This window comes from Dermacentor albipictus, chromosome 10, assembly GCF_038994185.2.
Source record: "Dermacentor albipictus isolate Rhodes 1998 colony chromosome 10, USDA_Dalb.pri_finalv2, whole genome shotgun sequence".
Taxonomy (NCBI): domain Eukaryota; kingdom Metazoa; phylum Arthropoda; class Arachnida; order Ixodida; family Ixodidae; genus Dermacentor; species Dermacentor albipictus.
The window spans coordinates 74108268-74134189 of record NC_091830.1 but is presented as its reverse complement, the minus strand read 5'-3'; the positions used below and the strand labels follow the sequence as shown (position 1 = coordinate 74134189).

The following is a 25922-nucleotide window of genomic DNA, read 5'->3' as shown; positions in this document are numbered from 1 at the left end:
CTGGTGCCGGAGAGCCTGAGAATCTGTGCCCTTTCTTGTGCCTCTGCAATCTCTTCCAAGGTATTATGAATACCCAACTGCAGGAGTCGCTCGGTGCTTGTGTAGTTTGGTAGTCCGAGCGCGCTCTTGATCCCCCTCCTTATCATGGCATTTAGCTTGTCTCACTCGGCCCTCTTCCAGACGTGCATGGCCGCTGCGTACGTAGAATGGCACAACAAGAAAGCGTGGGCTAGCCCTAACAGATTCTCTTCGCTCCGGCCTCTCCTTCTGTTAGCTACCCGCCTGATTAGACCGATGACGCTACCGATCTTCTTTGCTAATTTGTAAATGGTGATGCTATTTGTGCCTGTCCCTTCGAGTGCCATTCCCAAGATTCAAATTGCGCGGTGTATCTCTTTATTTTTTTAATTTCACACGCGTTCTCTCCTTACAGGTAACTAACTAATAGTATACTCTGTTTTGTAACGCGAGATTCATCTGTTTGCAAATGTAGAACTAGAATGTCTTTTAATATCCTGAACACATGTCCTCTGCTTACATAACATTAAGTGTTGTATGCTATTTTTACAGCGTTTTATTGCAGTCTACACAGTCAATCGTGGCAGTGTTGAATTGTTTGCTTATCTTGCATGCTATCTCCCGTACAAAAAAATATTGAGAAGGCATTGAAATACTGTTGGTCAATGTTGAGTTTTTATTGAGGAATTATTGAGAGTTTGTTGGAGAATTGTTGGGTTGAGTGTTGAGAACTTTGAAATATTGGTCACTGAAATTTGATTGAAACTTCATTGGGTACCTCAATCTTGAATGATTTTTAAGTTACCATTGAAAGTCCATTGTGCTTCAACGGGCCGTTGTGTTTGTTTTGTTGAATATTTGTTGAGTTACCTTTGATTTTGCGTTGATCTAGCGTTGTGGTAGTTCTGTTGAACTGTTGAGTTATTATTGCCACAGCATTGAAAAGCATATTGTGGCACAGTTGAGATGCCGTTGAGATTTCAGAACTCGACATTGAATATATGATTGATGTTTCGTTGGGCTAGTGTATTTTTATTCATATATTGAAATTGCTTCGCTATTCACGCTTGCATGCCCCGGTGCCTAATCATAACTTTCCCAAACAGAAACAAAATCAAAGGACAGACTGATCAACTTGAAGTACCTTTATTTACACTAAGGATGCGTCCAGGTGAAACATTATTACAGTACATAAGGCACCACTACATCGAACCTGGAGACAGGCTAGTGCCTACAGCACTCTAGCAGTGTAAATACATCTGAAAAAACCTATACATATGAATCCAATCAAAACGATCATTGTGCTCTTCACTTTCGACTTCAGCTTATGACTAGAAGGCAAAGCGACTCAAAAGGCAGGGCTTAAGCATACCCTTGTAACAATCAACTTTGAACACATGAACACTTGAAGCTGCTTGCATGTGAATACACAAAAGACATCTGAATATGTCACATTAAAATGTTGCGCGCACTAACACATCACAAGAAGAGCTACGGCTGACTGTGAGAAGGCAAAATAACCAACTTGAAGCAAATGACTTCACCTAAGTATATAAAACCTTTAGCACGTCTTTCACCGCGATTAAAATTTAATGAAGTACCAAAGTAGACTTGCCTGAGCTTTGTCTTCGAGATATATATATATTCATGTTGCCCAATTATTTTATAAAATAACATCACTCAACTTAGCTATTATTTGACGAGACATCATTTAGAAAGTTGTCGGGCATGATGAACACCTCAATCGTGTTTCTGACAAGCCAGGATTGATTTCTTCAGAAATAAACTTGTAAAGCTTTTGTGCAATGAAAGCAGCTTATCTCCCTGGCACAAGTCAAGAACAAACAGTACACCATTTGATTAGGTTAATTTAGGGTACAGAATAGTTCGTTAGTGGCATTTCCTCAATTTAGTGAGCTCATTTTCAGGTAATCTTTCTGGACTTGCGCAAAGCTAATTAAAGCACTTTTTGGGGCCTTTTTCCCTATACCCAGCAACTAAGTGGTACCTCAGTCTATAAAGAGATAAGGAAATGCTGATACCTTGAATGATAAGAGAAAAAATACTTATTTAGCACATAAAATTGGTTGTAACACAATTCCAAACAGCCAAATAAATGGTCACCTGCACTTTCAGTATCAAGCACCCCAGAAATAGTCATAAAGGATTAGGAAAGGTTCCAATGACTCGACAGCCAGATTGCTGAGACAGTGAAAAACGCAAATAAATGCATATACGAAACACCAATTACCTTAATTTCGCAGATAAAACATTAATAATATAGCACCAGAATTTTGCTGCATAAAATACATAAAGGTTGCATAAAAATTGGGACAAAGCAGTAACTGAAAGACAGAGGGAGCTACAGCACGCATGTTCAAAAAGATTACAAGGAAAATGATATATATGCATATTTATGTTTACAATTTTCGCTCCAACATATAGAAAAAGATCGCATGCACTTTGAGCATAAATACGTTCATGTGCCAGGAGAATGCAGCGCAGTACAAAGAAGCGTCATGAGAACCGAAAAGTAAAGCTTACTACGAATGCTTGCAACCTACAATCAGGCATGTGCCATGTCATGCCTTGAATGGATGAAATTCATAAATCTTACACACAAAGGAAGTTACCATCACTCTTATTGGCTTCCTCAGGGGACTCCTTGAACTTAAACTAGAGAAATGTACTCAGTGTCAAAAACAAAGAGAATATAAGACCCTATAGCATTCTTCCTGAAATAAACAGCGCAAATAACTTCATGTATCAATTCTATGGACACTTCGCCAATTCGGTGTACATTTATATTTCACAACCACCCATACAGAGAGTGAATTAAGGTAGGAACACACATGAACGCTGACTCAACTAGAAGTTTATTCGTGAAGACGAAGATTTTAAACACAATAGCCAACTTCACAAAGAAAAAGCCATGGATGCGCAGCATACACAGCCCGGCACAAAAAAAGGACCGAAATACGTCCTGTAGAATAAACATGTGCATCAAAAAATTACCGACGATTACGTTACTTCCTAATGCGAAATTTGAGCGCAGCAAATAAGCTGTTTCACCTTTTCGATAGATTGAGGCAAAGAAATCGAGCAACACATGTATGCACTATCACAGAATTTTTTTTTAATTTTTCACACGTATTTCTTTAACAAAGACTCCACTAACAGTTCTTGACAGTCATAAAGGAAGCTTTGTGGTCGGAGAAATAGACTGATATATGTTCGACTTGGTACACCAATGCTTGATTCTCAAAGACGAGATCTATACAAGTGCCTCGCGAGGTTGTCACAGCCGTGGGACGCGTTACGAGCGAGAGGAACGGGATGTTCTCCCGCATAAGTGTTAGGAAATTGCTGTTTGTCTTTATGTCAACATTAAAGTCCCCCACTACTAACATCGGTGTGGATCGATGGACGGTTAATGCGAGTTGCAGGAAGTGCATGACGTCTTTCGTGAGTGCGGTAGGGGCGAAGTAGGCAGCTACTACCAGCAAGCCGTTGGGCAACTTTGCGGCGCACAGTTCGCAAACTTCAAAGTTCGAGCCGGCGCTTTGACAACCGGAAACTCGCAGGAAGAGGTGGGAGGGGGGCGGCGTGTACACCCAGCGGCAAACGATGGGGGCAGAAGCGCGTGCAGCAAGCGGACAACACGATAAAGGGAGGAGGGAAGAGATAGCAGCGACTGACTGATGCCGCTGACGCCGATAGTGAGTCAACCCCAGCTGCGGAGTTGGTTTCAGGGACAACGCCGCCGATGCCGACACAAACAATATGATACCCCCGCTTCCGCAGCGCTTAGAACTGGGGGGGGGGGGGGGGGGGGACCCTTTCCTCCTCTTTCTGCATGGCGGCGACGGTGTTCTATGCAGTCACGTTATCTTGACTCTCTAGCGGCGTCAGCGGAATCCAGCGGTATCAGTCGGTCGTTGCTAGCGCTGGGGGGATGAAAGGGGGGCGGAGCTGGTTACGAGGCCGACGACGACGCGAAACCCAGGAACGGACGCCAAAGAGCTGCGCTCTAAAACTAACAAAAACATGAAAACTGAAAGGTTCCTCCTGTAAGTGATATTAACGAGAAGTACTGCAGCAACTCTTTCCCACAAAAGTTCCCAGAAATCTTGCTTATGAATATTTCTTCGTGATCAATAAATAATGCTTCCATATGTCCTCTTGTGTTCTGGTCTTTGTGATGAAACAATCGTTCTTTCTGCTCTATACCGCAACACCAGAGGAGTTCCAGAAGCAATATTTATTGATCACAAACGAAGCAAATGCATAACCAAGTTATCTGTTGCCCTTAGTGGGAAAAAGTTATTCTCAAAAGAGTATTTCTCGTTGGGTAGTATCCCGTATCGGACAAATCTTTCGCTTTTTCGATAGATTTCACCGATAGTTCTCGTTTTTCACGCACGTTTGTTCTACATGACATGGCTTTTTCATATTTTTTTTCTTGTCGCACGTGGCTGTTTCTGCCACGCATGCACGGATTTTTACCTCTGCCAAGTTGACCAGTGTGTTTATTACCTTTGTCATCAAAAGCAAACTTTTAGTAGAGCTTGCGCTCGTGTGTGCTCCTACCTATTTCGTCGTCCGTCGTCCGCCTCTGTTCATGCTGCTGTTTAGAGTACCCACGTATCACTTGGTTAGGTTGGTAAACATTCTCACAAACAAAAGCAAATGCCTCCCCTCAAGAGGTAACCCATCCTTTACTGCTAAACGCCAAGGCAAATCGAATGTAAGCCTTCACAGCGTCCATGCGGCAGCTAGTACACCACAGAGTAGTACAAAAAATAGTTGAAAATCCCACTTGATGGAGAGTGGCAACAGAGATGCGAGCTTGCTAGTGAATCAGCCACATATCAACGGGTGTCTCTTGCACAACGCCAAGGTGCTTTTGGCGTAGAACACTTTAGCATCTGGGAATTTACTGCATACGTAACTTGTGAGAAGGGAATGTGAACAGAAAATGAGATTGCGCGGTTTAAGAATCTGCCACACACTGCACATAACTACGCACTAAATAGAAGTACACACTATACTGGCAAGTAAAAATTTGCGACTCTTTACAAGTGCCGTCGAGAAAAGGAAGGAATGGGTTGCTACGGTAAATGTTAGGTAAAACACGCACAGCGATGTTTCACAGTGGGGAAAATATTCCCGGCTCTATCGCAGAACCAAAGACCACGCGACAGTGCATGGCCGATACCAAACAAATATCGAATCTTTGGGTAGAAGTCCAGTAGAAGGAATGACCTAAACATATGCCGAGAGCGATGCGAGCGTGAGCGTGCCTGTATGAGCGAGAACATGCACCGCTTCTTTGAAGCTAGCCGCTCCGACGTGGCTCCGATCAACCCGCGCGATTTGTGTGCAGAACGTCGCGTACACGCCCTTGCGTTGCGCGGGAGCGTCCGCGCAGTGATCTAGCTTCATGCACGCGTCATTCTTCACCGCGCAAACGGTGCTCGAGTGCGACGTCTAGCTCGAGGCGACAACGCGCCGATTGGCGCTCCTTTCGCTTCTGGAAACAACGCACATTCGGATCGGTCCAACTCAAAGAGGCAGCAGAGAACGGTGGCATGTTTCGGTTATCGCTTATTAAAATTGTACAGTGCGCCTTCAACGGCAACCCGCCGCGCTAGATAAAGATGCTTACTGCGGTAGTTTTAGCGGTAATAGACGATAAGGTGAGCCCATCAGAGGCTGTGTTCTTTGACCACGTCACCACACTCTGTTCATTTGCGCAGTGTATCCGTGTACAGTCACCGCGCGGAAACTGTGACTAATCGCTTGGCCGTTCTCCGCAAATCCCAGAGGCGAAATATATTTCGCGCTGCGCCGCATCATTAGCCGCAACTTAAATCGAGGCGCGCTTAACCGCTACGGCACAAAAGGTGATCCCACTAACCGTATGATATACGATGAGCCACTACGGAAAAAAATAATTCTGATGTTCCACGTGCCAAACCAACGATCTGATTATGAGGCACGTCGTAAATGGGGACTCCGTAATTATTTTGACTTCCTGGAAATAAAAAAAAAATATGGGGTTTTACGTGACAAAATTACTTTCTGATTATGAGGCACGCTGTATTGGGGGACTCCGGAAATTTCGACCACCTGGGGTTCTTTAACGTGCACCTAAATGTAAATACACGGGTGTTTTCGCATTTCGCCCCCTCCGAAATGCGGCCGCCGTGGCCGGGATTCGATCCCGCGACGTCATGCTCAGCAGCCTAACACCATAGCCACTGAGCAACCACGGCGGGTAGGGAAATTTTTACGTGCATACAATGCACAATGCACGAGCGTTTTCGCATTCCGCTGCTTTGGAATGCGGCCGCTGCAGGGATCAAATCCACGACCTCGAGCCCCAAATTGCCGCGGAGGCCGCCATAGTTACGAGATGCGTAAGCGTGAAGTGCAACACTGCCTTCCGGTACGAGTGTGATACAAGCGTAGCACAGCTGCACACCTGCTGCACGATTATTTGTCGAGGTTCTCCTAAACTCGTAGTGCCTGCCTAAATACCTTGAAAGGCAGCGCGCCTCTCACGTATCGGAACGCGATAACAAGCGCTTAGACGGCATACGTGAGCCCCGATGAAAGATGACGTGGCCAATGTACAAAGTTATCACTGCGCAGAGAAGCCGATCCTTATGTTCCAATTGTGTTCTCTCATACAAACGAAGGAAACGTTATTAGACAGGAAGAAATGAAGCAATGCAATTTTACGCACATGGGGCGCCGCTGCCTCTTCGCCTACCATTGTTTCAAACGAAGTGACCGCGCCTGCGAGAGCACACATTTGCTCCGGGGCATGCAGTTGGCTTTAAAAAAGTGAACGGTGTGCTTAACATGTCACGCTTGTCAATATCAAAATATAAAAGAAGGCTACATGCCCAAGAAAACGAGATTACTTACCGATCTTCAGAAGTGCGGCTGCGACTGTTTCGGAGTGCCTTCTCTCCAACAGGCATCATGGCCTCTGCCACGCAACTCATCAAAACCGTCCGGCTCGCACATCAGTAAAAGACTAGTTGTTGGGTGAGCCAACCACTTCAACGGATAAACGTCCCACTTACCGCCGTTAAAGCATTTCACTAAAATGTGCGTCATGATGTCCGAAAAGAAAATACTTTCATCAAACAGCACAAGGCGTGAACCACCGCACAGCTGCAACCGAATAACTGAGTCCGAAAGCCGTTCACAGCTTCACCTGGCTTCACTATCGTATTCAGTTATAAAAACCTTTCAAACACAAAATAACGGCACTTAAGAACCACTGCTTAATTAGCAATGATTTTTCATCAGCTAAACTTCATAAATTTTTTAAGAACTACCTAATTTATAGCGTAAACAATAAATACTACGACCAAAAAATGCGACTACGAAACTAGCGGTAACCATGTGTACTGTTACAAGTGTGCGCAAAACGAAGCTCGGTTGCGCCCGTTTGCGCGCACACATACACACTCGAACGCTACCTTAACGTTTGTCGCGCCACCTAGAAATAAAAATTACTACAAGTTTTGCTATTTTTACAAAAATAAAGCTTCTAAAATAGTTTGTAGCATCTTTGGAGATGACGAGGTGACAAGTAAGGTACAATAAGAGTCCGTTACCTGTATTTCTTTCATTTCCCTTTGGTGTTCTTAACATACGAGACCTGCAGGCTTGGAACATGAGAGGACGACAGTTCGGCGAGGCTCAAATAATTTGCGTGCTTCTTGCAAGGTAAGAAACGGTAGCAGCCGCAGATAAGCGATTAGCTGTGATACTGTTGCGGCTGTTGCTGCATCTGAAGCTCTTTGAAGTCAATGGTGCGCGCTGCGATCTCAAAGCGCGTTCATTCTTGGAATCTAGTACCACGGACATTGGATAAAAAACGATATTAGCTTTACGGACAGAGGGTACGTCGCAGGAAATTCGAAGACCTCACCCGTGTATGTTTGCAGCGTGTGCGCGCTTGCATCCTACGGTTCCCACAGTGCGTCTGATGCTCGAAGGTAGCGTCGTCAGCTGTCGGCACCTGTCTTATCGCCGGCCGCGCTGCCGCCGTGTCTACTTTTGGGGAACTCCACATGCGCGTAGTCACCGTGTTTGCAAGTGAATTTCGCATTCTTCTGTTCCCCGAAACGTGCTCATTTCGGATCGTACCAATGGTTATGTTATCTAGTGTATGTTAAAACGACGATGGAATTTGTACACCGGCGAAGAAATAAATCGTTATGAATTCAGTGGTCTTGAATCTAGTACGTAGCGAAAATGGCTACGAAAGTGGGGCGGTCCCGGAGATAGGCGCTTCAAAGCGCCAGCTGTAGCGACAGCACCAGGAAGTGGCACGCGGCGCACACGCCAAGCATTTCAGAGCTTACTGGCTTTCTAATAAGTGGAGTATGCGCGCGCTCGTGGCCTATTGGTTAGAGTACCGGGCTCGACGGCCGACGTTCGATTCCACCCCATCGGTAACACATAATTTTCTTTTAATGAAAGCGAGGCGAAAGAAAAACCTACCTGCCACAAAGCGACAGGAATGAGGTTGGAACGCATCACAAAACATGTTTGCAATGTCGTCATATGCGAGTCCTAATTATTGTATACTGGAATCAACTGCTACACAACAAAAGAACAACTAGAAAAATCAACACAAATTACCCAAAAAATTGTTTATTGAGAACACTCAACGGTAATATTGTTGTGCAAGGGCTGAGTGAACTCAATTGCTCTTGAAGATTTGTTGAAGTTCGTTGTTTCAACAATTCCCCAACAATATATCAATGGTTAATCAACACTCATTTTTGTACGGGCTAGCTCTTCAAATAAACACTAGGTCGATGATCTCTGCCCACTCTCCTCTTTTGCAAAGCAATAATCTCTTACACGAGGGCCTTAATAGTGGATGGTTAGACGGAAGTGCGGACGGATGGACCGATGTTCATTAAATTTTTTTCTATTATGCTTAAAATCCAACCCCTCTGGCAAGGGTACTATTAGATAAAGTCCTCATGCCTATGGATGGATATTGCGGCATTCTTACAGAATACGCCTTACAGGTCGCTAAGGCAGAGATGTTGCAAACTGGTCTTATTCCACATAAAATTTTCTAGCCGTGCCTACTTCGCCTTTTTCTCACCCAACGTCATCGAAAACCCGCAAACGCCTCATCACAGCATACCCTGTAGCAACTGCTTATGCACTGTTCCACAGAACAAATTAAAATATTTAAGATTATCCGTCTTTGTCACCGTTAGCCACATGCTATTGGTAAAAAATTTCATGCCGCGTCCGCCCTGCGGGTCGATCCCACCCACGACGTCATAAAAACCGCGAAAACTCCCTACGTCAAAGGGACGTGTACGCACTAAACATGCGTTGTTAGAAATTTTAGCCTGTCTCATGTTCCGGTAAACGGGAGCGGTTTGGGCGGATTGTAGGATTTGCGGGGGCGTAGCGGCCAGAGCGGTACAGCTGCCAAGTAGCGTAGAGTTCAACCAGACAAACGCAGAGCTAAAACTGCAGTAACCTACTATATCCTGCTTTGCTACTGGTGCAGATTTTTTGCAGTGGCGTTATTGTGAACACAATTACGCCAATGTCAAAACTTTGCACCATCAGCTAAGCAGAATATTGTAATTACCTTTGTTTTTGTGTGGTTAAGCTTTGCGCCACTAGCTGACGCCACCAATCTGGCCGCGCGCGTTTACGCCCGAGCTAAACAGGCAAACCGCCCGTGCCTGCCAGAATACCGAACACGCTAAAAGTCTCTATTATGAGGAAGAAAACGAGCACACACAGGCATACACAAACACGCACGCGCACACACACACACACTCATATATATATATATATATATATATATATATATATATATATATATCGCTCGATGATATCCTAATACTACCCCCCGGCGGCAAAAGCGCCGTCATGGTGCGAGAGATGTAGGGTGTGAGTCGGGCGACGTGGACAATGTCACCGGTTGTCACAGTGGAGGGCGTAGTGGACGTGGCTAGAGCGATTTCGTAGGTGACATCGGTCACTTGGGGAAGCATGCGATATGGGCCTGTGTAGAAGTAAAGCAGTTTTTCACAAAACCACTTTACGCGATGGTGACCAAAGCAAAACGAGGGTGCCGGGAATAAAATGGACATCACAGTGACGGAGGTCGTCGCATTGCTTTGGTTTGTCTTGAGAGACTTCTAGAAGAGTGCGCGCAAGTTGGCGAGCATGGTCAGCATGGGCGATAGCATCACGGGAATAAGCGTTCATTGAAGCTGTGGTGGACGGTGGCACAGTTTCCAGTGGTAGCGTCGGTTCGCGGCCATACAAAAGGTAAAAAGGCTATATGCAAGCACTTTCGAGACACGAAGAGTTGTACGCAAATGTAATGTAAGGTAGAGCCGCGTCCCAGTCAAGGTGGTCGTCTGAAACGTATTTGGATAGCATGTCTGTAAGGTTGCGGTTCAAACGCTCAGTGAGGCCATTCGTTTGAGGGCGGTAGGAGGTGCTCAATTTATGCTGTATTGAGCAGGCACGCATGCTGTCGTCAATGACTTTGGCTGAGAACGTACCGCCACGGTCTGTTACCAATTGACGCGGAGCACCATGCACTAAAATTAGATCACGCAGGGGGAAGTCCGCAACATCAGTTGCGCAACTGGTCGGAAGAGTGCGGGTTACGGCGTAGCGGGTCACGTAGTCAGCCGCGACTGCAAGCCACTTGTTTCCTGATGTAGATTCCGGAAATGGGCCGAGAAGGTCTAAGCCGACACGATGGAAGGGCTCGGCAGGGATGTCGAGTGGCTGCAGGTAACCAGTCGGGGACCGGGAAGGCTCCTTGCGTCTTTAGCAAAGTTCAAAAGCGACGACGTAACGTCGTACCGAATGGGCAAGGCCTGGCCAGAAAGAAACGGCGACGTACAGGTTCATAAGTTCGAGACACGCCGAGGTGTCGTGCCGTTGGTGCGTCATGAAGCTCTTCTAGAACGGTGGAGCGGAGGTGTTTAGGTATGACTAGTAGGAATTCAGAGCCATCCGGAAGAAGGTTACGGCGGTACATGGCACCGTCGCGGAGGACGAAGAGGCGCAGAGCAGCGTCGGCCGGGGAGTGTCCAAAACGCTCGATGAGTGCTCTGATGTAGGCGTCACGACGTTGCTCGTTGGCGAAATGAAGCAGCTGTAATACAGAGAATACGCAAGAAGCACTGCCAATATTGGAGGAATCGGAGTCATCAACAGGGTAACGCGACAAGCTGTCAGCGACTTGGTGCAGGCGGCCAGACTTGTACACCACGGAATATGAAAATTCTTGAAGCCTCAAAGCTCATCGACGAAGGCGGCCTGTAGGGTCTTTTAGTGATGAGAGCCAGCAGAGAGCATGACGCTGGGCTAAGACGGCACCTAGGCCATGACCGCTGGCATATGTACGCAATTCTGTAGGGGCATCAGGGTGGAAGTTGGCTAGAATGGGTGGTGAGGTTAGAATAGTCACGAGACGAGAGTAGGCGGCGGCTTCTGCAGTACCCCACGAGAATTGTACGCCTTTCTTAAAAAGTTTAGTGAGGGGTCTAGGAATTGCCGCAAAATTTGAACAATACGACGAAAGTACGAACATAGTCCTACATACTTCGAAATTCTACGGCTGTTTTCGGAACCGGAAACTCTAGGACAGCGCGGTTTTTGTCGGGATCAGGCTGTACTCCAGAAGCGTCAACGAGATGGCCGAGAAGAGTAATTTGGCGGTGGCCAAAACGACATTTGGACGAGTTAAGTTGCATCTTCGCCTTTCGAAATATATCAAGTATAGTTGTTAGACGCTGAAGGTGAGTGTCGAACGTTGGCGAGAAGACGATGATGTCGTCCAGGTAGCAGAGGCATGTGGACCATTTGAAGCCTTGGAACAAGGAGTCCATCATATGCTCAAAGATGGCAGGGGCGTTGCATAATCCAAGCGGCATTACTTTAAATTGGTATAGGCCATCAGGTGTGATGAACGCAGTTATTTCTCTATCCGTATCGTCAACAGCAATCTGCCAGTATTAAGAACGAAGATCAATAGAAGAGAAATAGCTGGAACCTTGCAGGCAGTCAAGCGCGTCGTCTGTACGTGGGAGCGGGTAGACGTCCTTTGTTGTAATGTTGTTCAGATGACGGTTGTCTACACAGAAGAGCCACGTGCCGTCCTTCGTCTTAACCAACGCCACAGTTGACGCCCATGGACTCGAAGAAGGCTCAATGAATTTTTATCTAGAATTTATTCCCTTCGTTTTGAATTACTCGGCGTTTCCACGCAGAAACTCGATGCGGTCGTCGGTGAATAGGCGTAGTATCGCCAATAGGAATCCGATGCTTTACCGAACGTGTCTGGCTTAAAGGGCGATCGTCGAAGGCGAAGATATCTCGGTAGCACGATAATACTTGGCAATAATACCCCCCACCTCCACCAGAATGTTACATGTGAAAAGACACAGACAAAAGAGGCTATTTACAGGCTATCTATACTGGTGCCAGACAGCCAGGCCTACTCTCGCTCGCGCTAAGGGCAGCGACCAACTTCGTCGTCGTTCTCGCGGCGGCTCGTCTCTTTATCATCGCTCGATAATATCTTCATGTTATGTTATCAATGTTGGAGAAGGACGACACAATAAAATTTTGCTGTTGGTACTTCTTAAAATCAGCCTAACATTCACTAACTTTGTCACAACTCATGCAATATGGTCACTGCGCATGGCATTTGCGATGACACGAGACGTGTCACGCTGCTGCGATCACGGAAAGGCCCAGAAGCATGTACTAGAAGTCGTAGGAGGTGTGCCAGGCAATTACTTCCCAGTTTTATTTCAGAAGCCTAAATTTTACTATGCCGAATGTATTGAAGAGGCTATCCGAGTTTCCCTAGATTCATAGGCAGCTGAACTGCAGACTCTCTTTCGGAATGCTCGCAGACGAAAGATCTATCAAAGGTAGAAGTTAGTTATGAGAATTCAATGACTGGTTGAAGTGGCTGCGGAAGCACACAAATTGTGATGGTGGAAGGTAATGGGCTGTTTTTGTGAATGTGCATTTCAAGCCATGATCAGCGGCCACCTGATGCTGGTTTTCACAAAAAAATTGATATAATATAGGCACAGGGACACAGACAGGAAAAAGAAACAGAAAAGAAGACGGTGCGCTGTCATGTCAGCCCACCGTCCTGTTGCTTCTTTTCTCTCTGTGCGTCCATGGCACTGTTGTATAATTACATTACAACGCGAACTTGGCCGGCTGTTCGTACTTGTACAAGAACTTCCAAAACTGAAAAAATTACCGACGATTACGTTACTTCCTAATGCGAAATTTGAGCGCAGCAAATAAGCTGTTTCACCTTTTCGATAGATTGAGGCAAAGAAATCGAGCAACACATGTATGCGCTATCACAGAATTTTTTTTTTATTTTTCACACGTATTCCTTTAACAAAGACTCCACTAACAGTTCTTGACAGTCATGAAGGAAGCTTTGTGGTCGGAGAAACAGACTGATATATGTGCGACTTGGTACACCAATGCTTGATTCTCAAAGACGAGATCTATACAAGTGCCTCGCGAGGTTGTCACAGCCGTGGGACGCGTTACGAGCGAGAGGAACGGGATGTTCTCCCGCATAAGTGTTAGGAAATTGCTGTTTGTCTTTATGTCAACATTAAAGTCCCCCACTACTAACATCGGTGTGGATCGATGGACGGTTAATGCGAGTTGCAGGAAGTGCACGACGTCTTTCGTGAGTGCGGTAGCGGACTCATGAAAGGGGTATCAGTCGGTCGCTGCTAGCGCTGGGGGGATGAAAGGGGGGCGGAGCTGGTTACGAGGCCGACGATAACGCCGACGACGACGCGAAACCCAGGAACGGACGCCAAAGAGCCATTTGTGTAGCCAGCCCTCCTCCACAGTCTCTCCTCTTCCCTTCCATCATCCTCCCTCGCCCGGAGAGCCGACAGCGCGCATGCGCGGCGGCGGAGCAGATTCGTCGGCGAGCTGGTTACGAGGCCGACGACAACGCCGACGACGACGCCGACGACGACGCGAAACCCAGGAACGGACGCCAAAGAGCCATTTGTGTAGCCAGCCCTCCTCCACAGTCTCTCCTCCTCCTTTCCATCATCCTCCCTCGCCCGGAGAGCCGACAGCGCGCATGCGCGGCGGCGGAGCAGCAGATTCGACGGCGAGCTGGTTACGAGGCCAACGCCGACGACGACGACAACGCCGACGACGACGACAACGCCGACGACGACGACGACGCGAAACCCAGGAACGGACGCCAAAGAGCTGCGCTCTAAAACAAAAGTTGTACGCGAGCATTCGCCGCGGCACTCTGAGATAATAACACAATCCGGTTGCCGACAAAAGCAGTGTTTCCAGGAACGTTCAATGTTTCAGCTGCGTTCTGCTCTTGCCGCACACATACGGCTCAATGTATGATGTTAAATATAAAGAAACAAGAAACGGCTCCGATTTTTACCAGTTGTGCACAAAATTTCTAACTTTACCAGTAATTTAATTGCAAAGACTCAGAAATTGTTATGAAAAATCTCTCTAGTATTGCCTGGCTTAACCAATAATCACGCACAGAGATGAATTACGCTAGGTGCGAACCTCACTTGCTTAAAGGACGAAAGGCGTGCTAGAAATTGAAGAATATATCAATAATTTCTCATCGAAAGAGAACACCACTGGTGTAAGTAAAATTTGTGGCTCATTCAATGCTGTTGTATATAGAATTTAATTACATTCCAGGAAAGGAATGTATCTTTTTTAGTTTTCATTTCCCATAAAATAATTTTGAGCAATCTTCATGACGTGCCTTTCCACGTTACAACGCTGCGCGGCCGGCACTTCCAAGACGTAAAACAGGCTGATGATGATGATGATGACGATGAAGAAGCAGAACATTCTCATTTCCTACACATGCGGGAAGCCAGAAAGAGCATGCTGAGACGACGAAAATAACAAAGATTAAACAAGAAGCTATACAAGTGCATTGCCGAGCTTTTAGAAAAAGCCAACATCGACGCTTCGAAACTCGCGACAGATAATTGGTTACAATTCTGTGGCCCCGTGAAAAGCGCTCTATGCACGACAAAATCATATAACATCCTCACATTCGTGCTAGAACCCGGCAAAACCAAGAACGAGACTAGCAGAATACTACACAATATAGCACACCTGTTCCATCCATTTTGCCAACGAAGCACTCATTGATAAACTTAAGGAGAAGTACATAGGACCCATACCAACATACAACCACCAACCACCATCAACCACCACACAAACAATATACCTCCATGCTCAAAAAAATACATGGGCAAAGCAAACTCCGGCCTAGACGCACCCATTAGCGCGCACGAAGTCTTCCAAGCAGCACGAGTTGCCTGGATTAACACAGCGCCCGGTTCAGACAAGATTAGAAACGCCATTACATGAAAACTCAGCGATGAAGCCCTAGAGGCTTTTACACACCTCTTTAGCGAGAACTGTTGGAGCGGGCGTCAGTTACCAGATAGCTGGAGAAAAGTCATTAAAATCACTATCCCTAAACCGGGCAAAGCACCTACGTTAGAACCCCTTAGACCAATATCCCTCACGTCCTGTCTTGGGAAAATGTTCAAAAATGTGACGACCCCCAGACTACACAGATACCTAGAACGCAAACACTACTTCCCCGTGACGTCGGGTTCCAGCCAGGCCCCTTTCCACAGGATGCCTTCTGGCTCACCGGGGAAGAAATGCTAACCAAGATTCGCACAAGAAACGAAAACCTCATACTAGCCTTAGACCTGAAAGGAGCCTTCGACAATCTGCCTCAAGAAGCGGTGCTCGACGAGCTCAACGCGACAGATTCTAGAAAGCTCTCTAATTATACCAGATTTTTTCGAATGGAAGAAGGTCGACTATAGGCCTGCATCAAACCAAATTAGACCCGTTGAACATACACAACAAGGGTATACCTCAACGCTCCATTATATCACAGCTCCTGTTCAACGTAGCCATCAACGTAGCCATTGTTAGGAATGGCCTGTCAAGGTGGCAACATGCAAGTTTGCGCAGCTAGCTGCAGCTGCGAGCGCAGCGGCCTTCCCCGAAGATACCATGGAAGCCTTCAACACCTGCCGCGGTCACTCGTTTTGTAGGGACCGCGAGGTGCCGTGTCAACCGCTCCTCGGCATCACATGACTAAACGCGATCAGCTATTGCTAGTGAAATCGCCAACGCCTTCACGGTTCGACTGAAGCAGCGGAATTCCCAGGAAGGAGATGCCTTGCGGTGGCTTTTCACGGGCCTTTGAAGATGCCCGACAATGGGCAGTGGCGGAGGCCACTCTGTGAGGTCCGCTCTGGAATTTGGAGGCACCGCCTGGGGTCGGGTGTGACCACCTGGCTACGGGGACGCAGGACAATGGACAACACGACGTCTGCGTTGCGAAGGTCAGCGCCGAGTGCCGTAAAAGTGCGTACGTGTGTGTGTAAACCTTCCCGCAGAGAGGCGGCTTGTTTACGATGGCGTCGAATGTTTTGTCTCATCTAGGGATCTAGGGAACACGAACTGTTTAAAAACGGCTGTTGTCGGCTGCTAGTGCGTGCCCGTCGTCTTGCTCTGTGCTCGTCAATGTAATCATGAGCTGTGTGCTCGTCTGCTGTATGCTTCCTCTTGCGGGCTCCATTTGGGAGTCATGCTAGACTGTGGAAACGTATCACTTGTTCAAAATGTGAATACTGCAAATAAATCCTGCTCGCCTAGTCCTGTCGCCCCAAGTTCCTCCGATCATCCTACAAGCTCGACTCCAAATCCTACACCATACCCCTGGACCAAATAAAAGATCTAGGCTACACACTGTACACTCACAATATCACTATCTGGGCGAACACGCACACTGTCGGTTACACGGAGGACACTCTTCAACAAGCAACAAATGCAATGTCCTCCTTCGCCAAAAGCAGCGTGCTCCAATGCGCAACAGAGAAGTCGAGTGATAAGCATCCCCAATCAACGATAAAAAAGAAATGTTCCCATCAATATCTAAGTGGGCGGACACACAGTCAGAGAAGCGGATATCGTACGCACCCTGAGTTTCCGAATCCAGAACAACCGATGCGCCAGACACACTCTAGACCTGCTAACCACAATCACTAAACAGATTGCCAAAATGATCAAAAGATTAACCGCTATCGGACAGGCATGAAGGAAGAAGACACTCTTAGTCTCATCCACGCACTGGTAGTAAGCAGAATCCCCTATAGCCTTCCGTACCACAAGACAAGGAAGGCGGACGAGGAGAAAGCCGAAGTTAATATCAGGTATGCTTAGAAACCTGCTGTTGGTCTTCCCAAGCATATGGCCACGGACAAGATCCTGTCTCCCGTGGCATACAATAGCCATGCTGAACTAAAGCTGCCGTACCCCTTCCTCAACGACAGCGCCTCAGCGGGACCCACTCTGGCAGGGCTATCCTCAAGAGAGCGGGCTACCCCCAGCATCCAACATATGTTAACAAGGACTTAGAAGAGGCATAATAATTGCAGAACACAACTATATAGCACCCCTTCCAAAAACATGCATCACAGCCGACACCTGTACATAAGAGATGCCAGAGTCAAGGCGCTCACCAATATGTACGTGGATAATCCCGACGTCATGTATGTAGATGCAGCACAATTATCCTACAAGAGAGGATTCATTTACGCAGCGGTCGATCACAACTTATACCTTAACCACTGTAATCGAATCGTCACCACTTCTACGGCAGAAGCGGAAGCGGCAGATATTGCCAACGCCATTAGATTGCAGGATAAAGCTGACAATGGCTCCGTCATCTTATCAAACTCCCAGGGTGCATGTAAACTCTTCATAAAAGGTTTGGTTCACCTACTTTCCTACTAACCGTAAACATTACCATAAAGTCATATGGTGCTCCGAACACACCGGGTTTCGGGGCAACGAGAGAGCCAACACCCTAGATCGAGAACTTCCCAACTGAGCAAGGCTAGGTGATCGCACTTTAACACACTCATATCCCCAATTCTAGCAGAGACTTCCTCACGTGTCAGAGAATCGACCGACGCACATTCGATCCACCTCACAAATCACTGAACAATACGGAAGCCAACGATCTCCGTAAAATACGAGCGAGCGTATTTTATAATCATAAATCGTTGAACAAATTATTTCTCGAAACATGCAAGGCTGAGTGGCCAAGGTGTGGTGGAAAGCTAACTCTGTTTGATATGCCATGGGATTGTCCCAACAATGCCGTTGAAGTAGACAAACAGCTACATGTCGGCATCCTTAATAAGGAGCAGTGGGAGGTATTACTCGCCAGCTCGGTTCCTGGGGAGCAACTAGCCCTTATTCAACTGGTCCAGCGGGGCCCTAGACTGAGGGCCCTGCCTATGTCGACTCCGACTTCTTTCGCAAAATAAAGTTTAATGAATGATGAATGAATAAATGAATTAGCACCTGCTTCACCTCCACCGCGGGTCGGCCGGAAATTGCACTACCTTCGTGATCGGCCCACGCGTGGGGAGTACTTAACGCTTACTTCACTTTCATCGCGGATCAGCCCGGCATTGCACTATCTTCAGGATCGGACCAAGCATGGGGATTTTTGTGCCTACACAGGGCCAAAATTATGGGGGAATCAGCCCTTAACAGCTTCGCTGTAAAATTGGTTTCGTCGTATAGTTTATAAATTAATTAAATAGTTATTAATGACGACTGTGAACGCGGGAGCAGTGGCATGAGCTCGTTCACGCAGTCGCGCCGACGGGCGCTTAACAGCCAGCTGTGGATGACTACGACGACGATGGAGCCAATCATGGTGATAGCATAATTTCTTTCTCTATGGTGATAGTTTTGTGTCTACACGGACACATTCCTGATGGAACTCGCCCGTAATAGCTTCCCTGTAAAAAAGGAAATTTGTTCGTGTTGTGGTAGCGGCCTGTGGTGGATGATTATGCCAAAAAGTAAGCTACACTGTGACGGCGGCTTTTTCTTCCTATTGTACCATAGGACATATTTGTTAACCAAAATGCTGTTGTTCGCACCGTTGTGTCTTCGTCTCTATGTTGCCCTACGTGCTCTCTTGCGCTTAAGCTCAAGTTGGTATGAATAAGTCCCTACCTAGTAACAGGGATTTCCATATGTTTGTTCTTATTTTCATCCTCACGGTATCCGCCTTCATCGTTGGCTCCTGATTCCTATGGTGATGCCCCCGCTCACATAATCCAGATTGCATCAGTTTGCAGGACCTAAAGAAACACTTCCAAACAAGATGAATACACCGACTGACATGTCCACGTCATCTAAAGTTTCGACCTTTCACGATGTGCAGCCTACATGAGAGTCCAGATTGAAGTCAACTCATGATAACAGCATTCCTGCGTTTCTTGCTTTCTTCATGTCGCCGTCTCATGCACACTCTGTTTTGCTGTAACAAATTCTGTAGACACAAAATTACACAATGCAGTGAAGTGATTGTCATGGAGCTGCTCTGCAATATGTTCCTAGGCAGTCACTACGTGCCAAAGTGCGCTAAATTCTGCCCTGAAAATGCATTAAGATGGACAGTTGTCCAGCTTCCCTTCTATCCAGTTCGTTTCAGTTAATTCTTTTTCATAAACAGAAGTAGCAGAGCTTGCTTCTCATAAACGCTGCTCCTCAAGTCAGCCAAGATATCGCTACTCTGAGTAAAATCTACAAATCTTATATGGAGGCAAAGCAAATCAATTGCAAATACATGATGCGCATCAAGCACGCACGTTCGCTGTTCATTGCTGCCATTGCAATTTTCTTTGTACACTAAAGCCAAGGCCTGTGTGAGCACTCACGTGGACACTGGCAAAGCATCACTCGTGTGAGCCCAAACTCGCATTCAATTGGGTTAACAGTCTGCTTTGCGTTTCTCACAAACGGACACGGCATCACGAGGAGGCACATACAAAGTTCAGCCGGTGCGAAAACTCACATTGCAATCCACCCGCCGCACCGCTGTAGCCCCTTGACTTGCAGGTAGAACTTGACGCAGCAAAAGAAAATGAAATTTCGCTGCTGCAAAATCGGTGTCACGCCGGTCGGTGCTCCCTGACATCTGACCTGTATGTCACACTTGACCTTATTTTTTTACGAGGTAGCTGGTAAATAATCGTCCCTAGTCACCATAAACAATTAAAGGATCGGACATTGCACTATTCACTCTAAATATGAGCAGAATCAGACAGCTTTTGCCCCTGTCTTTTCTAGTCAAGTTACCGTTGTAAATGCAAAGTCAACATATCCACTCCGAGCGATCGGCTTTTTTTGGACCGGCCTGGCCTTATATTCCGGTAGCTCCACGCCACGGAGCTACTGTCAGGTATTGAGGATGGAGGCTGTGCTTCGAATGTCCACGGTGAACCAGCAGCGAGGTGCGATATGTTTTCTTTGGGGCAAGGGTGTAACGCCCATCAAAATCCACAGGGAAATGCAACCGGCCTATTAGGGAGGATATCTCGCTTTAAGAAGTGTGAGGTGGTGGTGTTGTGAGATCGCAAAGGGGTCGTGATGACTTGCATGACAATGAGCGTTCGGGGAGGCCGCGATTGTCGCGGGCGCTGCAATGGAACAAATGTCTGAACCAGTGTCGGGATTATGTGTAAAGTAGTGTAAGGTACGTAAAATAGTACGTATATTTGTAGTTATCTCTATCTACGTTCTTTTCAATTGTGAAAAACAGGGACAAAGGCTTTCTGATTCGCCCTCGTATTTCTGTAGTCCGGCATTGATCTGTTCATGAAGGTGACGTTTGTCGAGTGCTCTGATGGAGTTATATAAAGTGGTAAACGCATTTTACAATGAGCTGTAGCAGCACAAATGTTCAGCAGACATCTGCGGTAAGGTATTGTTTATTTCCTCTATTCTGCTTTCTGGAACATAAATGAATTCTTCTCTGGAAAGTTAGGCCTATTTATTTGTTCAAGCAACGGTTACCTATGCTACAAGACAGTCCACGCTGGGCCGTACTCCTGTAAGACTACCGTTGCCCTTTCCTATGCCCAACCGCAAGAGACTTCTTATCAGTTTTCCCGCCCCCAAATATTCAGTATACATGTCAGTGTTGGAAGAACATCCACATGTCTTCTCTCTCTCTCTCTCTCTTCCTGTTTTCATGGCTGTGGAGCCCCTCTTCACGGGGGCCATGCATGCAGTGTGCTCACAAGTGGAACCTCGTTTCTAATTTCCCGAGTAGATATATGTATTGTAAACAGCCACACTTTCTGTGCTTTAGAAATGACGTCACTAGATTCCTGCTTTCTACAGACTGCTGCTTCTATGGCCATGCCTTTGGGCGATATCTTTACATTAAATAAGATGGAGTATCAGGCGCCTCCTATTGACAGCAGCCTCTTCTAAAATACAGTTATAGTTAGGCAGTAACGATCGAGTATTGTCAATGGTATCAAAAAGCCGAAAGCTTCTGAAAAACTATTCGCTTTATTCAACAAATCCTGCGATCGAAGGCGTATAATAATTGTGGTGATAATACTCAGGTAGCGTTTGATGCTTCAACGCCCCCCAACGCAATGTCACTAGTACTCTGCCACTCATAATACAAACATTATTCTATTCCATAGCAATACGAAAGAAAATGCTATTGTCCAGCTCTTTTTGCATTTTAGAAAATAAAAAGAGCTTATTGACGTTACCGCTGACAGTGACGCAGGCCTCAGAAAGCTTTTGTTTATCCACTGTGCGTCGCCCGCGCTTTTGCGTTTATGTAGTGTCGTTATCGGGTAGTTCTGCGCCGATTTTGCTTGCTCGCCGAACTCACAGAAACTGCAAGTAGCAAAGAACACCATATTCGTGCGAGGGTTGTGGATTTCCGAACGTTCCACGCCACTTCACTAAGAGAAGGTGCAGCAAGGATTTCAACCATATTTGTTGGCACTGTTTCTCCGTGGCCGCAAGTTCGCGTTTTGCGCCACAAACAGCAGCTCCATCAGGCGGGCGCTGTTTTACTCATCGGCAGCGATAAAGGGCGGTGATGGTGTGTGCAACGTCACCACTCCCTGCTTGGTAACGGCTCATTTGAATTCTGCTAAAGGTGAAAAGACTCTCCAGACGCGATTTTCTCAAATAGTAAGTCTTTTCTTGGCGCCAAACAAGCGCTTTCAAGTTGTTGGAATGGTGTTTTAAGACTCTACGTCAGCTTAGTATTTGGCTTTGATGTCCCTTCAAAAAGTAGGCCATCGCTAATGTTGGAGGACTTAAGCGAGGCGAAGAAAAAAGTGACGTGCTACTTTAGCGCCAGCCTTGCTCAAATCCACTTGCAATATCTTTGCTCTAAATCCAATAACTCAGCTGGCCTACTACAGTATACAGGTTATCGCTGGTGCACGTCAATTCCTGCCGAATTGGTTCCCCGTAGCTTTAACGAGAGCAAATTGGAGCTGTGTAGCTACAATTTTGCCATTGTATTGCAATTCGTAGTTGAAACAATGTTGGGACAGATATCAGTCGCCGTCGGCACATGCTTCCACTGCTTGTTTAACAGTTAGACGGTCAGGCCTAATCACATAAATGACGGAAAGGAATCATCTGTTCAATTATATTGTCTTTTGAAGGTTTAGAAAAACAAACAGGCACCATAAAGAACAAAGTGGGATTTGACACTAAGATGCGGATTATACAATTTCTGCGCCCTAAAAATGAATATTCAACTACGGTAACAGACCAAGACAGAAGTAAATAAGAGAACAGTGAGCAATTCTGTCGCGGTATTCACAACTGAAGATTTCTATGGTATTGCACACGTCCTGTTTGGGAGCTCCTGATTTTCCCAAAGACAATAAAGGAACATTCAGGTGCAGGCCAAGCTGGCGCAGAGTAATTTTCAATGCGCTCATCCTTAGGAAGGGCAAGCGCCAACAAATCACTAAAAAACGGTTAGAAGTTAAAAAAAAACAGAGACAATGAACTGCCTCACAGATCAGGTCTGTGGATGTGTTAGAACACGGTGATGAAGCCTCATGAGCACCAGCTTTATCTGTCGTGTTTTAGAGAAGTTTTCACTCAAAGGGTTGACATTCTGAAACGCAGCCAAATCTGTCGTTGCAGTTCCTCCTCTTCTTCATCATATCAGGGTTAGGGCACATTTCTTTTGCGAGCTTCGCCTAAACGTTCCTCTTCAGTTAGTCCTTTCGCTATGCTATTTGGCACTGCATTTAACAGACTATACTTTGTATGTGCGCTTCTTATTTCCAGCAAGCGCTGTGAAGTTTCAGGAATGGTATTTGAATGATAAAAAGCAGGGACTAATGAAACTGGTAAATATTTTCTCAGATCACTTAGCTGACATTATGTGCTATCCATTTGTTGACTTTTATTTCATGTTTTCAGCTATGCTGGATATTGCTGGAATGTCATTTTATCATTATTCTACCTTCCTGCCGTGTTCTGCCCGACGGCTTGACTGTACTGGAATCAACTGCTTTAGGCTAGTGAACTTCTGCCTGCGAGACCGCTGGCCCTATCAGAACTATGGTCGCTCTTTTGTGATAAATAATAATATAGTAGTAATAATAAATCGCTACTATCTTATGTTTATATTTAAAGGTTGGCTTTATATTTTTTTCTCCTTCACACAACCCGATTCGTGGCCAATTTCCCACAGAGCAATGTGTTGTTGCCTACACACTTATGTGATACGCTGCAACTGCGATTGTTCGCTTGGTTCTTCCTTGTCAGCCTACCAGCTAATAGCAAAAAGGATGCTTGCTGTGTTTTGTTGGACCTTTAGGAATCACAAACGCATTTCCATGGTAACTCAAAATTTTTATCTTCACACTTGTCTGCTCATTATTCATTTCAATAAAATCAAATGATTCTTCAAATTGATAGCGTCTTTGGTCTCTAATTTGGTATTGGCTCTTTTGTAATTTTGCTTTACAGTAGACAGAGCATATGTATTACAATGCTGTTGTACAATTTAGAAAGTGCAAAATGAGTAGTACGAATGCTGGTAACCTTACTGCGAAGGCGTGCACTATATAGATTTTGGAATCCTTCAATTTACGTGTATCATTTGGCCTATTAGAATACGCATTTCTCCCACACTACCTCCAGTCGCATTTCCCCCTTAGGGGGTACACAGCTTCCGTGAGAACTATTATCATCAACAGCAGCTGGAAGAAGAATAAGAACAAGCTGGTGTGCTACACTTCAACGTAGCTATAGATCATTTTTTATTATCATGCCGGCGGTTTTCTACTCATCCAAAACTATGTCTAGAAATTCCTCTTCAAAATTTAGGATTAGTTTTAAGCAGCACTGTTATAATCTCCCTTGAAGCAACACCTTAGAGATATAGCCACAGGAACGTTTGCCTAGCCATTTATAAATTTCTATGTGGGGCAAAAAAAAAAAGAATGCCTTGTTAATAGTTTTTAGTTTCAAGAATTGATTTATTTCCACTGCAGTGTAGAAAATTCAAAAAAATTAAAGCACATATTCACAGTTTAAATCTTACTATTATTATTCATAATTTACCTTACTCAAGTTTAAGTACATCCTTTTTTTGGCTTTTTTCTTTTTAACATTCCTATCAACGCAAGGCTTACTATAGTATTGATCAATACTTTACCTCATGTATTCATAGTTTATTTTGCATTTTGGATTATTTGTTTTCCTTTCTTTTTCGTGTTATTTATTTATAAAGCAATTTATTTTATTTGATTTATTGAATCTTATTAGCACCCGATTCGTGACCTATCCCCCACAGTGGGTTTGTGCCATTAACTGAGGCTTCATCGTCAACACCATCTTCTTCTTCAGCTCCGACTCGCGAACTCGAAGCACCGTGTTCACTCCTTCGGTAAAGCACAGGCCCGACCAGAGCATCGATCGTTATGGGTGAGTGCTGTCTTCTTGCCTACTACGGAGCGTGGCAGGGTTCTGGCTTCCAGTTTGCGTCTCCGCCCTTGTATCTAGCTGCAGTGCTGTTGCACAGCAAGCCGGCTGAATGTTAGGCCTAGTGGCCCGGAGAACAGAAATGCTTTACGCTAAAAGAGGGGAGACCAAGGGACTTCTCGCCTGAGAAAGGGTGTTAACTAGTTCCTTTATTCTTTTTTATTGCACTGAGCGATTGCTCTGCCGAATTCCCTAATTTCTTGCGACGACGTGGCACGCCGTGCAGTGATATTGTTTTGAATAATGAATAGGCACACAACAAATAACCGCTGAGGGTGCCTTGAGAGTGTCAGTACTAACGCTAAGGCACTCGTACTTTATTACCATGTAAAACTCATGAGGGGAATGGTCCACAATGCACTTTTACGTTGAATTATGTCATATGTGCTGCTGCAAACTTTAATGAAGTAAAATTGAGCGTTCGCTTCTAAAAGATGTTTGTGGCACACAAACACACACACACACATACACACACACACATTTATATATATATATATAAATGTGTGTGTGTTTGTGTGCCACAGACATCTTTTAGGAGCGAACGCTCAATTTTACTTCATTAAAGTTTGCAGCAGCACATATGACATAATTCAACGTAAAAGTGCATTGTGGACCATCCATATATATATATATATATATATATATATATATATATATATATATATATATATATATATATATATATATATATATATATATATATAGAGAGAGAGAGAGAGAGAGAGAGAGAGAGAGATAGATAGATAGATAGATAGATAGATAGATAGATAGATAGATAGATAGATAGATAGATAGATAGATAGATAGATAGATAGATAGATAGATAGATAGATAGATAGACAGACAGACAGACAGACAGACAGACAGACAGACAGACAGGCAGGCAGGCAGACAGACAGACAGACAGACAGACAGAC

At 45.5% G+C, this 25922-nt stretch overlaps 1 protein-coding gene across 6 annotated transcripts in view; it reads left to right on the top strand.

The window, feature by feature from the left end:
- LOC135898924 (uncharacterized) overlaps positions 1 to 25922 on the top strand; it is a 172291-nt gene that overhangs the window by 74200 nt on the left and 72169 nt on the right. For 4 of the 6 annotated variants that reach the window (XM_070526733.1, XM_070526732.1, XM_070526730.1 and 1 more), the window contains exon 1: positions 24831 to 24948. The exons of the other annotated variants lie outside the window; for them this stretch is intronic. The gene's annotated coding sequence lies outside the window, so the exon portion shown is untranslated. Of the gene's footprint in view, positions 1 to 24830; positions 24949 to 25922 lie in introns of those variants that run through there. 6 annotated transcript variants of the gene reach the window in all.